This window comes from Meles meles, chromosome 2 (assembly GCF_922984935.1).
Source record: "Meles meles chromosome 2, mMelMel3.1 paternal haplotype, whole genome shotgun sequence".
In the NCBI taxonomy this organism is placed as follows: domain Eukaryota; kingdom Metazoa; phylum Chordata; class Mammalia; order Carnivora; family Mustelidae; genus Meles; species Meles meles.
The window spans coordinates 148,645,257-148,654,553 of NC_060067.1; positions in this window are offsets into that span (position 1 = coordinate 148,645,257).

Genomic DNA, 9,297 nt, shown 5'->3' on the forward strand with positions numbered 1-9,297 from the left:
GACGAGACCCATGAAATTCCAGCATCGTTCTGAGACATCGAGGGTCCCCTGGATGATTTCAACAACTCAGGAATTCCAGACAGTCGGAAGGAAGGAGCGCAGGGTTTCTGTGAAACCAGGCCTTAGAGTCTGCTGACAGGAAAAGACAACACACTGAAGAGGCCGATCCTAGCCTCCACCGTACACGTGGATCATTCCCTCAATCCGCACTGTTTCAGATGTGAAATCCTGGCCACGTGGTTGATTTGTGCTCACTAATGGAGGTTCTAGGCTCTGACTCTGGGTGTTCACAGAGAGCGCCATTGTCAGCGTGGCATCCTGGGCTGGTTTTGTCAATGTGCTCAAAACTCATCCTGTATCTTTTCCACCAGGATGTGCCCACCATGACTTCCTACCTGGGCGTTACTGCTGTCAGCGTCTCATGTGTGGTGTGTTCCGACAGCATCCCTGCCCCCTTAGCTGCCGCCACCCCGCAGCTGTGCCCAAGAAGTCCCGTGCCTGTTGGAGATGGAGCAAAATACCGTTTACAGCTCACCTCTCTTTCGCCTCACAAAGAGACTGGTGTGACATCCTAGGTTTGTTACTAGGATCAAATGTGATAATCTCCACAAACAGCTTGTCACAGCTCCTGCCACTTGGCAAGCGCTCAGTAAGTGGCAGCCATTATCACTGCCCAACAACGGATGGGACCTGGGTGAACCATGCTGGACATGTCGAGTCAGGTGTCAGGCTCAGTTCTGCATGACTTCTAATTATGCAAATGACCTATTACAAAGTCCATTAAATGTCACTAGTCAAGTCAGGAAGTGACCAGGGCATGAGTCTTACTTCATCAGTTAATGAAGATATCGGATTCTGAATTTCAAGATGGTTGCAGCAATCCCTGTCTTCTAGCAGGGATAGGAAGTTCCTCCCACCCCACCATTGCTAGCTGGGTCGTGCCTTTTTCTGCCTCCTCCAAAGAACTCCAAGCAGAAATTTTGCCCAACTTCCCCAAAAGCCGTGAGTCTGGCTCGGAACCATCCGATGAAGCACTTCACAGACAGAGCTGCCCCCATATTGATTGCAATTGACTACTGCCTGCCTGGGATGAGGTCTGGTTTAGGGGCTGCTCCCAGAGCAGGCACTGTGGTCATAGCCCTCTCATAGGACAGTTCCTTGAGCTCCCTGCATCCAGGCTGAAACGTTCCCTCTCCGCTCGAGAGTGCCACCGTGGTCCTGGCATGGCTGCCTGTCCATTCCACTCATCCCTTTAAGGTTAACATTTCTAGGAATTCTGGCATCTGATTTCTCTTCCCATCCCCCACCCCCAGCCTTTCCCAGTTCCTTTCCCACAGTTCTAGCATCAACCACCTTCTGTGAACCAGCAAGAGCTCCCGGGTAGGTAGGTAGCCCTACATTGGACATTCCCATATAGGTATCCTCAAGGCACCCCACGTGCCTGAAGCAAAGCCAGCCACCTCTTCCTTTCCCTACACTCAGTCCTCGCCAAGCCCGCCTCTATGCTGCCACAGCAACCAGGCCTGGTGACCTCCCCCAAGACCTCCACCTCTCCCCTTTCATCTTCACTAGTCACCAAATTCTCTCGATCCTACTACAAATCCTCTCCTTCATCTCCACTTTCCTCACTCCACTGCCACTGTCTTAAAGTACCTTAAAAATGTTACTTTTTTCCTCCAATAATACCTTTCTCCAATCCAGGGCCCATTTATCAATCGCCTGCCACATGCCAAGAGCCCCGCTAAATGCTTTATGTGAATCACCCCACTTAACCCTTATGACATTTTTGACATTGGTGTGATCATTCCCATTTTATAGATTAGAAAGTGGAGGCTCCAAGAAGCTAAGTTCCAGGTGCCACTGCTTATACGTGGTGAAGCCTGGATTTCCTCCTGGGTTGCTGACACAGCCAGCACCTCTGCTAATGATTCCCCATTTTCAGGGTCCCACCACAGCCCCCACCGCCAAGAGACACAATCATTGGTTATTACCAATTGCCTACTGAATTTCTTCACTTGCTATGATATCACTTACCAGGTTGTGCCAGACTATCTTTGTCCACATATCTCTCCCCCTCTAAATTAATTCATTTCTTCAATGGGGAATTTGTTTTTTCTTATCTCTGTAACCCTGATGACTAGCAGAATGCTTGCCTGATATTAGGGACCTCAATAAATGTTTATTGAATAATGAGTTAACCTGTAAAGCCCTCCAGATTGCTTTCCTGATTCTGGGGGGCAGGGGACAGATGTCTTCTGATTATGAAACACTATTTTTGGAGAGTAGCATGTAACTGAACTATCACTCAGTGAATGGAAAGCATCATAAGAATCAATATACAAATGCTTCTGAAAAGACTTTTTTTCTTTTCATGAGAACAGTCAATAAAAATAATAATGACAGTTTCAAGGCCGGAGCATCTAGAACTCAGTATCCCTCTCCTATACCCATTTCTTGTTTCGCCATCTGCTTTGGGAGCCATCTCTCTGGCTGCTGTCTGTGCAAGGGTCCTGAGGTCAGGGTCAGACACCTGGCAGAGGCATGTAGCTTTTGGCCCCAAGCTCATCAAAGAGACCCTGACTCTCTGCCCTTCATCTCCCTTCTGCTTCTCACTCTCCCAGGACACACATGCATCCCCGCTTGCCCTCCCGGGACATGAACCACTCAGCCCCAAATGCTAAGTGAGGATCCAACCAAAACTCAAATGGCTGAGGAGCGTGCATGGGCAGATGCAAGAGAGAGCACTGGGCCAGGCATAACAAGGCCAGGCAGGCCAGTTATTGTAGAGGGAGCCCTACATCAGGGCCTTTTACCTCTGGGTCACTGGTTCAAATCCAGCCAGGCCTCGGCTGACAGAAAATCATTACCGGCTCTGTGTCAGGTTGCTTGACAGATGGAAAATGAGTTTCTGTCTCCATCCAGAACACGTGTCTACATCACACTTGGCACTAAGCAGCTCTCGACTCTGTGGAGACAGAGGAAAAGTCAGGCGACAGTCACCCTGGTGTCAGGCAGGTCCCTGAGTTCAGGCGAGCCTGCATTTCAACGTTCTCTGTGTGCGGGTCTGACAGCCTCCTTGTCTCAGCCCTTTCATGAGCGCTTTATTAATCTGCTTGTATTTTTTATTTTTTTGGTCTGAAGACATTGTTTAACAAGTCGTTTGAAGTGACGGAACAGCTGAGAAAATCTGACTCAGTGGCATCGAAAGATGAGCAGCCAAATCGTAACAGAACAATATCTAAATGGACAATTTTCTCCTTGGCTGGGCCGGGCTGGGCTGGGAGCCCTGGTGGCTGAGTCCGTCCAGCGAAAGGCATGGGGCTGCTGGGCAGGGTGGGCTGTGCCACGGCTTTACCCCGAAGCTCCCTAGTAAAGGGCAGTAGGAGACAGTTCCCTTGGGGCATCTGATTTTCCTCTCTTCTTCCCTCTTAAGAGCATTAAAGCCACTGGTCTAAAGGCACTTCAGGCTTAGAAAAATCCTCCTTCCCTTCCTGTCATAGACTAGCACTGCCAGCCCGTCGGAAGGGTGTTGACCAGACACCCACACACGGGGCTTTCCTCAACACAGCCACGTGGGAGGAATTCACACCCAGCGCCGGAATGGTTCTGACAAACACAGAGCACAGTCTTTCTTGGCTGCGTCTTTCCCGGCCCCCTCCCCTTCACGGGGGCTGTGAAATCTGTCAGTGCTGTGCCACTCTGGGGCCATCCCCGGAGACCTTCCCCATCGAAGGTATTCTTCTTTTTAACTCTTTCCAGGATTGCCACCGAGCTGCACCCCTCCTGGCTCATCCAAGAAGCCCCCAGTCCTCCCAAGACTCTGGCTGTGAACAGAATGAGCCCCTTCAGCTGTTTGCGTCTGTCCCCAGCAAGTTTGCTGTCCGGGATTCCCTGGGCCAGCATGAGGCACATTGATGGTCTCCTCTATGAACGGTCTAGAGTGTGAGAGCAACAGGTCCCACGACTCTGCAGTTCACCTGGCTTGTGGGAACACACCTGGTTAAGTCGTGTGGAGGGACCTTCTGAGCCATCTCTGAGAGCAAAGAACCAGGGGACCCATAGCCACCTTTCTGTCCCTGGGAAACCCACTTTCCCCCTCCTTCCTGTGTTCCTCAAACCCCACTTTTTAGGACAGGAGCCTGGGGTCCCCGGACCTGAGCTTGACTCACCTCACCTCTTGTTTGGTTGATGTGGGGGAGAGGAGACGGGAGCACAGAGGAAAGCACAGGGCTCGGACCACAGTGGCACCTGCCTCTCTCACTTCCCCGTCTCCTCATCCTCTCCTCAGAGATTCCTGAAGCAGAAAGAACCTCCGAAATGCCCAGTTTGCATTTTTCATTCTGTTCCCATTCTCTGTGGGACACACCAGCATTATCAAATAGGGATGACCCCAATTGTATCTGTTGTTGTTCACATATACCACACTTTTAATGTAGATTCCCTGCTGCATCTGAATTTCTGCGAGGGCTCTACCCATATGTGCACTCACTGTTACAGCATATGGTGTTACTTTCCTTGACAAACTGGACAGAAGCGACGTTTTAAAGCTCTGTGCGTGTGCATGTGAGCGTACGTGCACGCGCGCGCGCGCGCCTGTGTGTGTGCGCGCCTGTGGTTTTAGTTATAAAGTCATATAAGTTCATGGAAAAAAAAATGGGAATGGAGCAGAGCGAGAGCATGGTCTGCAGAGCTCGCTTGGGAGACTACTGCCGCCCCCCTCCCCCCGCCCCTCTGTCCATCGCTCCTACGACTCCCTGCACCACTGCAGCCCCCAGCCACAAGGCAGCCCTTCAGAGTCGCCAGCAGCCACCTAGCTTCTCCCCAGAGTCCTCAAGGCTACTTTCAAATGCAGCCCCGTGGCCCCTCCACAAAGAGGAACAGAGCGTGAAGAAGCCTGCAGCACAAAACCCCGGGACAGAGAGAAGCCTTTTGAGGATTGCTTCTGTGCTCACGCATGGGAGGTCACAGAGGGGCCAAGGTCAGCAGCAGGGAATGGCTCCCAAAAGGAATGGGGTAGACACCTGCCTGGCAGTCTGGGCCTGAAGCAAGCTGTGGCCCTGGGCCCTTGGACTAGCCCTGATCTTCCAGTACGTGAGACATCTCCGGGAAGGGAAGGGCCCTCCCTGCTGCCCTCCCCAGCCTCCCCGAGCAGGGCGAAGCTCTTTCCACCCCGAGACACACATGTACCCAAAAAGAAGCAGCCGCCTTTGTGCTCTTTGGCTTCCTTCTCTAGCTGTGCTTCTGGGAGAATGAGGACGACTTCCAAGTGAAGGCCAAGGGCTTGCCTTGACATTTAGAGAGCCTGTCTTTGAGGAAGGGCGAGAAGCAGCATCCTCTTGGTCACTAGCCCCGAGCCAGGCACACGGCAGATACTCTGTGGAATGATACGTGGAAGACCGTGAACTGCTGCTAACCCCAGTCCCACCCCTGTGCTGCGTCCCTCGTCAAAACACCACTACTCCCTGAGTCTGGTTTCCTGCTCTGAAATGACACAGACGGTGGCACCTCCCGGAGCTGTTTCCGGGATGGAATGAGGTCACTCACATAACGGAATGACGTTAACTCCAAGGGGTCACAGGAATGTCAGAGATGGGAGAGCGAGGTCCTGTGTCTCAGATGTGCCCCAGAATTGAGGTTTTAGTGGCTAAAAGCTGTTCTAATGTACCCATTGATATTCTTCTGTTCATTGGGTAAGAAAATTGTAAGAATAATCCCTTCCCCCTCTCCCCCACCTCCACCAATGGAACTCAATGGTGTTATTTCTTTTTGGGTACAAAAAATATTTATTTTTCTAATACGGGCTGTGGAGGGTGGGAGGCAGGGAGACTGCTCACCACTCCCCTGGACCACCCTGGCTACACAAAATCCGCACAGCATCCTTCTAGCACCAAGACTCGGTCTTATTTACACTTATTAACATATCGAGCAAGATCTCCATGGCTGCCTGCCCGGAAGCCCTATTTTTAATTGTTGGCCACCCAGCTGCCCCCTGACCTTTCCTGGCACTTTTCTGAGGATTTCCGGCCACTGCTAGCTTATAGGGAAGGGCAGCAGATAAGCTCCTTGGAGGGGAGCTCCGCAAAGGCTGAACTCCAGAGGCCCCGAAATTCAGCGTCTCACAGCCCCTTTTGCTAGGTGAGTCCCAGTCTGTGGGTGCCAGTCCCCCATGGAGCAGAGGGGGTTGGGCTCGGGCTGGTGGGCAGGCTTAGCTGCTTGGCCAGCTGCATCCCATGTGGACAAAAGGACAGGGGAAGGGGGAAGCAGCTGCCTGTTCGCTTCCCAGCTTCCCTCTCTGGCTGCGCTTCTAGGAGAATTAGGAAGAGTTCCAACTGAAGGCATAGGCCGTCTGAAATTTAGATGGACTAGTTGTTTTTTTTTTCTCTTCATTTTAAAACACAGCATTTTCCTAGACAGAGCAATAAAATATATATTGATAAATATTTTCCAAGAGTGCCCTCTAGTGGAAATCTAGAGGCAGGAGCACATTTTAGGAATAAGTGACTTGGATGCCGAACTCCTGAATAAAAATAAAGCACATTCAAGCAAGACCTCCTTCCCACGTGATCAGAAAACATATCACATTTCTCCCACGAGGCCATAAAATGTCACATGGACTTGATTGAAAATGAAGGCTGCCTTAAGTCTTTAAAACGGAATCGTGCTCTACTTTTAGAAGTGGAAACCATCATGTTCTACGGACAGAATTTTGAAACTCTAACTGCAGAAAAAGCATGGGGAACGGGGCCACAAAGGAGACCCACTGGTCGCATTCCTAGGCGGCGCATGTGTTGCTGGCTGAGTGCTTTTATTTTGACTGTGGGGGAAGCCAAGGCGGCAATAATGTCCAGCCCCAAAGGCCACACACACTGCTCGGTTTTTACCTTGGAGGATGTGGGACAATGAGTCATTTGTGCCTCTTCCTGGTTCTTCCTGGCCAAGGTCAGCTTTCCCACTGGAACCGAGCAGCTTGGCACAGGGCCCGAGCCGTCTGGAGCCTCTGAATGGTGCAGAGCCCATGGACGACGGGGTGCGCCCCCACCGCACTCCTGGGGGACCTCCAGGTCAGGCTCCCGGGCAGCCCCCGTCTAGTCACAAAACCTCACTCACTCTGCGCAGAACAGCAGGAAGGGCCTTCTCATGGAGGCCAGAGGAAACCCTCCATCCCAAATACAGGTTCCCGGGCTACGTTCTGTGAGAAGGCAACTCAAATGGCTTCAGGCCCTTCTCATCCTTGCTGGGGGGCCTGGCAAAGATGATTCACTTTTATCTGCTTGTGTGGATTCCGACTCATCTCACAACCACTGCTACTGCTCATAGTAACGAAAGAGCTGCTGGTCATTTATTTCTCCATTCCACAAATATATTTTGAGCACTTCCTCTGTATCAGCTTGTTCTAGGCTCTGGCCACCAAGGCAGATAAGCCCCCGATTTCCTGGGAATTATAGTCAGTGTAGAGATGGATGACATACAAGACATCGTGCTGAGGCTCTGAAGGGAACTAACAAGACGTAGTTGAGTGAGTAGCAAAGGGCCAGACGGCACACTGATTCCACCTGCGATTGAATGTGTGGTTTCGCTAGCTCTTTCCAGCAGCACAGTCTGGCCTGTGCCCCAAAGAGGTGCCAGGGAAACGCTCCTGCACCAAATCAGCTCAGCTCTCTGCCCACACCCCAGCATTCCTCCTGAGCCTCCCTCCCAGCAGTACCTCTCCTCTTGTAGCCCGGGGGACAGGTCTCCTGCCTTGGAGAAAAGATCGCCCTCTGGGGCGCCTGGGTGGCTCAGTGGTTTAAGCCGCTGCCTTCGGCTCGGGTCATGATCTCGGGGTCCTGGGATCGAGTCCCGCATCGGGCTCTCTGCTCAGCAGGGAGCCTGCTTCCCTCTCTCTCTCTCTCTCTCTGCCTGCCTCTCTGCCTACTGTGATCTCTCTCTGTGAGAGAGATTTTTTAAAAAAAAAAAAAAAAAAGATCGCCCTCCACTGATGCAAAATGTATCACCGACCAGACCTCGAGCAGGACCAGGAGGGAAGTAAAGGCCACCAGAAGTGACCGCTGACCATCCCTCAGCCGCTGGCAGGGAAAGTTACTAACACACTCGGGCTACACGCGGCAGGGAGTGTGCTTACTGTTTGAGCGTGATGACGAATAAGGGGATACTGGGATGAAGTGTATGGGCAGGCCTCTCTGAGAAGCAGACACTGAAGCACCGATGTGTGCCAGCTGTTTATAGTGTCGGAGATAGCGGATGCAAAGATAAAGAAAGTGTTTCCCGTGCCTTCAAAAAGTTTGGAGCCCTGTGGTGAAAAAACAATCTCATAGGATTCAAACAACAGGATTTCAAAATAGTCCTAAGTTCTATCGTTCACAATACCCCTGTCAAGTAATCCCTGTCATCCCCATTTTAGAGATGTGGAGACTGAGCTTTGAGACATGGAAGGAACTTCCAGAGGAGAACTCGTCAGTCACACTGCCAAGTTTGGGTTAAGGCAAACTTCCTACCTCCCAAATATTTTTTTTTTCTTTCATACAGCATGTTGCTTTGTGGAAATGGGTATAAATCATGAGATCCCAACGCGTCTCTCAGCTCAAAGGTTTCATGGGGGTACGCTGCACCGTCTCATGTGGGTTAAGAGAACGCTGCCCCCTCACCCCTTTCTCCCAGCATCCGGCTGAAGGACTCTTGCTCCATCTAGAGAAGCAGGTTTCTTAGAGCTGTTCTCAGCCCCAAGTGTCTTGAGGAGGGATGGAGAGACAAGCGAAGGAGATGTGGCCCAGCTGGACTTTTCACACCCCGGAGCAGCTGCGCTTTGGTCCGTCTACATACTCCGCTTCCATAAAGAGCAGATTCCTTTTGACAAGGGAATTCCGAAGCTTGGGAGAAGGGGAAGAGGTGGATTGGGGTCAGGGACTGGGTGTAATAACCTTCAGCTTGGTGCTCGGTCTAGGGCCCAGCCGGAAAATCAGGAGACCTCGCCCCCCTGCCACTGGCCACTCCCTAGAGGCAGGGACCGTGCCTTACTTCCCTTGGTATCCTGAACCTTTAATACAGATTCTGCCACGTGCCCGGTGTTCAGTCACTGTCTACTAAGTGATCTGAATTAATTACTCAGAATTGATTTGAGCTTCGAGTAAGTCTCCAGCTTAGGTGCCCTCCCTTTTCACTCCTTCATGTTCAAACCTCTCATCTTCCGTGTCAGTGGCGGCCATCCCCAGAAAGGGCTGGAGATAAGACAACAGGCTTTCCTCCGGGATCCAGGGAAGCCTTCAGGAAGCATGGCCCATGGAAGGAGGTCCATGCTGC